General features: G+C 39.9%; 1 long non-coding RNA gene across 1 annotated transcript; it reads right to left on the reverse strand.

Annotated features, from left to right (window-relative positions):
* Nucleotides 1–2,099: 2,099 nt before the first annotated feature.
* On the reverse strand, nt 2,100–5,273 carry LOC142098652 (uncharacterized). Its single transcript, XR_012678378.1, has 4 exons — nt 4,732–5,273; nt 4,066–4,106; nt 3,494–3,537; nt 2,100–2,187 (listed from the first exon to the last, which is right to left on the reverse strand). It is a non-coding gene; the product is annotated as an uncharacterized LOC142098652 (long non-coding RNA).
* Between the last annotated feature and the right edge of the window lie 557 nt (nt 5,274–5,830).

The following is a 5,830-nucleotide window of genomic DNA, read 5'->3' on the forward strand; positions in this document are numbered from 1 at the left end:
TCTCCAAGTGCCAGCATGTCCTGGTTGCCATGACTATGCTGGTGCTTGTAGTTCTACAAGCACCAGCATGCCCAGACTGTTAATGGCAGGCTGAGTCTTGTAGTTCCACAAGTAAAATCATAGTAGCCTACTCTCCCGGAATGTCTGGGAGACTCCCGAATTTTTGTGAGTTCTCCCGGACTCCCGAGAGAGCAGGCAAAAATCCCGGATCCAGCTGTCTCCATTGTTTTTTGGTCACCAGTAAATCAGGCTTTAGGCCTGTGGAGCAAATTGAATCAGACGTTAGGCCTGTGTAGCAAATTTAGATTCAGGCTTCAGGTGTGGCCTCAGATTAGGACCAAGATTAGCCTGTGTGACCAGTAAAATTAGGCATTAAACCTGTGGCACCAGTTATAATATTCAGGATTAGCCTGTGGGCCAAATTTTACCCACGCATTAGGTCAGCAGCAGTTAGGAGGTACCCATCTATTGAGACCACGTACCCGGTCTGTTCCCCTGGAGTCAAGTAAGTGGCTTAGTTAGGTAGAAGCACCAGGCAACGTATTGCGTATACTGCATTGTATTTATCTTGAGCTGTGCAGTTTTGTAGTATTTTTCCCCTGTATGGTAATCAAGTGGCCATTTGTGTGGTGGTCGCTTGCAGGTTATACACTGTACTGTATGCTTTGTATGGTACTGTTAGCTGTGTATTTGTCCAAGTAATCTCCCTTTATAGGATTCAGAAGTCAGGCCCCTGTTAAAGGTAGGCTCTTGGTATCTGGTAACGTCTGTATTTTGTGATTTGCACCTTGGAACTGTGGGGTGAGTTAGAGCAGTGCATTACATTAGTTTGTTGGTAGGATTAGGGCGCTGCTTTGTTTTGTTGTAATTGTTCGTGTTGACGCTAGTGTGGGAGGCACATTTGATCAGGTAGCTAGCTCTGTGGGGTGGTTGTGCGTCACATCGCCTCTGTTTCTACGTTCCAAGTAGCAGCGTGCAGTCTGCTATCAGGAGGAGGCGGCCGTTTTCCTGGTGAGTACCACTTTCCTGTTTCGTCTATCCTAGGGGACCTTCACACGTACAACTATCTATCTACTATGTTCAAATTATACTATGCAGTTGAGAAATGTGATTTTGCTGAGTTGACGCCATCTTGTTACCTGTCAGCCATTTTGTCCTTGTACAGCTTAAAGACAGCTAGTTTGTAAAAGCTATTCATTATTACTTTGTTGTTTGCAAGAAGCTATGTCCATGACCTTGGATATGGCAGACAGGAGATAAACCACCAGCCCCCTTGGGAGAATTCCTGTGAGAATGTAGCAAGGTCAGTGTCATGAAATCATGCACAATGAGTGGTTAAGACGAAAATAAGACAGTTAGTGGCGTAGTTTGCTGAAGTACGTGATTTTGTGTAACTAGAGTGCTATACGTATGTGAATTTGTAAACAATAAAGTAGAGCTAATTGCACACACAGAACTTGCAGTGACTTTTATTATCTCCGGCCGATGAGCTCATAAACTGGTAAACTGAGTGTACCCAGCTTTAGTCAGGATTTGGTCCGACTACAAGGACAGTTGGGAGGTATGTCCCGCTCCACACTGTACTGCTCGTGAAGGCGTGCACCTAACAGTAGTGCACAGTTTTGCCTGTGTAGTTGTCTAAAATGTATCTAAAATTACCTCCCTGTCTTAAGTGCCCCGGGCCCCCCCAGAGCCTTATTTCAACTCTGGTGATACTTTAGTGGTTCTTGCATTGATTCCATTGCCTGCCTTCTACCTTGCACTGGTCACATTCTAAGATCACTTTGTTGAACATATGGCCAGCCCCCATTGCACTGACAATATCATTACTCCTGCCTCCTTTGCACTTAGTATATCACCAGCAAACCCTTGGAATAGCTCTCCCCTTCACTTATGCCATTGTCAGCCCCCACTTTACTGATCCCATTGTCAACCCTCCCTGCACTGTTATTAGTTCAAACCACCACCAATCACTGAGCACATTTAGGGCTCATACGCAATTGTTAGAAAAGTCAGGTACTCTCTCCACAGAAATCACAACCTAATTCACTCCACCAGGATGGAACCCCTACCGATACAAAAAAGACAGGAGCACTGGATTTAGCATAATACTTTTACTCTATTTGGGCAGAGAAAAAGCAACAAAAAAAAGTAATTTTTAGCTTATTACGCTTTTCTGGCTTGGGTCTGTAAAAGAGAAGAAAAAGCTGGTAAATGGAAACAGTTAAGGGAGCCATGTGCACAATACAAACATTTTAGAAGGGCATCCATATATACACTGTGAGGGAAAGACACTGGGAAAGGGTTTGTAAGTGATTACATGTATCCTAGATGTTTATCCTATGTATTATAACATTCCAGAGGATTTTAGCTTGGTAATAGAAAGCTGTCTTGTCACTTTATTCAGCTTATGTAAAAGTTGGTTTACAAGGCCTCTAGAGTGCATGGAAGAGTGCCTGGTGACATGGAATTTGTTTGTTGGTTTTGTTGTATTGCCAGGGCTGGGCGCTAGTTCCCTTCCATGTTAAAGAAAGAAACTCTAATGTAAAATACAGGTGAGTAACAAATTTGTGCCTGCTTATATCTGTCTTTCCTTTAATCCTGGTCTTATTCTGAGTTGGCTCTTCTTGGTTGGCTTTTAAAAGTGTCTGTATATCAACTACATTCTAAATGATAATGTCCATCATGTATATTATTTTGTGGTGTTTTTTTTCTCTATATTAGGTATTTTTGTCATGCTGCTGTGTCCAGGAACGTGGGAAATTAGGTACTTCACATATTACAGGCCTGTACTTGATTACTAGGAAGTTTCCCGTTCTCTGTGGTCGGGTTGTGGAAAATTCTCCAGTTAAAAAAATTTCTGCAAAGCCGCTAAGAGCTCATATGCGACAAAGCTCTGAACAGAGCTGTATTTTAAAATTGTGTGTGTACGTTTTTCTCTGGTGTACTAAAGATCCCAGTGGGCCGTAGATGCCAGGGTAGGTGGCACTTGTGGTTCCTCAAGCCATAAATATGTGGTGCTTATAGTATTACATGTACCAGCATGCCCAAACACTTAAAGGCTGCCTGGGAATTATGGGACCAGGGAAAATATGAACTCTTTTTTTTATCACTTATTACCCCTCTCATCACGGGAGGCTGGCTGGTATTGGGAAGGAAGGGGGGCTTGACTTCCTTTTGTGGGGCCAATCTTCCTATGGAATTCAGAACTGTGCTGACTGGCCTGGGGTCGGTTGGTATTATTGGCCACCGATTTTGCCAATACCAGCCTAGGCTCACAGCACTACAGTCAGTTTTGAGGGAGGTGGGTGTCCTGTGTCCCTTTTTTAATAAATAAATGTATTTCTTAGGTTTACATCCCCTTAGCATATGATATAGTCCGCTTAAAGCATGTCATGCGCTTTTAATGTATGATGTATGTTAAGTTTTATGCGTATCTTACTAAAATGTATACATATTGCGTAATTTTTCAGGCGCTATGAAAGTCACCTACGTTATGTCGGCCTCCTCCAGCTTCTGGTATCCTGGACTTCTCTCCTATGGTGGAAGAAATCAGAGAGTTAAAGTAAATAGGGTGCATTCAAGGTTACCAGTGGAGTAACCCCAGTGATCTATACTTGGCCCAGTGCTTTTTAATATCTTTATTGGTGACATTGCAAATGGTATTAAAGGGAAAGTATGCCTTTTTGCAGATGACACACAGATATGCAACAGGGCTGACAGCAGGATCGATGATCTAGGTAGACTAGAGGAATGGTCAAGCGAGTGGCAACTACAGTTTAATGCTAAAAATGCAAAATCATGCACTTGGGTCTCAAAAACCCAAAAGCTAAGTATAGTGTTAATGGCACTATAATGGAGACTACTGAAGAGGAAAGGGATCTAGGAGTCACTATATCAGGTGGCTTAAAGGCAGGTAAGCAATGTAACAAAGCAATGAGGAAGGCAAGTCAGATGTTTGGATGCATAGGGAGAGGAATCAGTAGCAGAAAGAAAGAAGTAATAATTCCACTGTATAGGTTATAGGTACGGCCTCATCTTGTTTATAGATTTCTATTGACGCACCTTCCTTTTAAATAGTCTCCTCCAGAAGCTGTTTTTTTTTTCTGTAGATAAAATACAAAATAACAGTCATACTGGTGTCTTGAATTCTCCAATTACCTGTTTATGGACATTGTGACTTGTAGAATATTTCTGTACACTATACACCTCTATAAGTTAGTGTTTATCATATATTAGGTATTTGTACTAAGTTTGCCTATAAAAGCCATCGCAGCTTTTAATTTGCAGAAACCGTTCCTTTATACATTTACCCCCTGGGGTCTAAAACACTTGTGTATAACTGCTGCATACCGGCCCCACTGCTATGATTGACTGATCTTCCAATGTAAACATTCTCTCACAACTAGACTAATATATAGGATATGTCTGTCTGAGGGGTACAGTAGAGGTATGCCTCTCAGGGGTGCAGCTGCTTTCCTAGATGGGGAGATTTAACAAATTCCTTTCGAGATTTTTTTCCCCCCACTCAAGTGTGCCCCTGTCCATTTAGATTAAATGCCAAAGGGGAAGAAATCAGGGACTGGTCAAGTTTTAATATGGAACATTTTGAGAAGGTGATGGATGAGATTGGTAAAACTTTTAAAAATAAAAGCATGGAGTTAGAACTATATACACTAACCCTTTGCAAACATATTCAGACAATTTTGGAGCATTAACTACTTTGCTTACCGTTTATGGGTTCGGGCCACTTCTCTACCCATAATATTTCAATATCATCTTCAGGATCCTAAAAATAGTATAATGATACATATGAATACATCTTGGCATTGCAATATGTAAATAGGATCCAATATGCATTTCATTTGAGTAGATTTATCCCTGGCAGTAATAATGTTTTTAATTAAGGACCCCCAAGGAACTTCTGTCTCCTTCTTTAACATTACAGTACCAACACGAACATTCTACTTATCAAACAGTACATTAATCACACTCGTGTTGGCACAAAATTTATACTGTAATAGAGGTCAGCTTCAAACCTTAAATTTACTTTCTTGCTGCTACATACAGTTGATACACGATTATTCTAATAATTATTAATCACACTGCTAGTAATTTCTGCTTAGTGTTACTTACCATTTCTTTAATATCTTCTGCATTTGAACATGCCATTTTACTGGTTATGTACTGACTTGTAACAGTCTGGAGGGACTAAAAAGTAGTATTTTGCAGCATGACATCATAATGATGTTATACACAGGTGATGACCTCGCAGCCATTATTTGCTAATTAAAATGGCCCCAACAACATTTACATTTTTCAATGTTTTGTACATTACATGTTATTGGTTTAAAAACAAATAATAGGAGAAAGAACTTCTAATAGCGACTGTGCAATGTTTTCTTGTGAATGCCCATGGTTTCTATTGTATGTTTGCTTGTTTTTTTTATTTGACGTATAAACCAAACCTCCCAACATTTCAATAGTCTATTGAGGGACACTTAATTTTTTTAAATTGCACTTTTTAATGATCAGAGAAATGTCCATGCTTCTCCGCGTACCTTTGGATACAAGTTACAATAAAATACAGCTAGTAACACTCAAAAACATTAACAATCATCCTCATATAAAGGATGTAATCTGTAATAAATTATAAAATGACAGGTGAATTTGAGGTCCAAAAGAGACATGTATAAACATATATAAAAACATGTATTTGTATTAAAATAAAAAGAATACATTTTTCCCAAATAGGAGAACATAGATAAATAAAATTTGTGCTAAGAGGATGCAGATAAGGGAATACATATCAAATAAACTGTAAATGAAG

Source organism: Mixophyes fleayi, chromosome 7, assembly GCF_038048845.1.
Source record: "Mixophyes fleayi isolate aMixFle1 chromosome 7, aMixFle1.hap1, whole genome shotgun sequence".
Lineage (NCBI taxonomy): Eukaryota > Metazoa > Chordata > Amphibia > Anura > Limnodynastidae > Mixophyes > Mixophyes fleayi.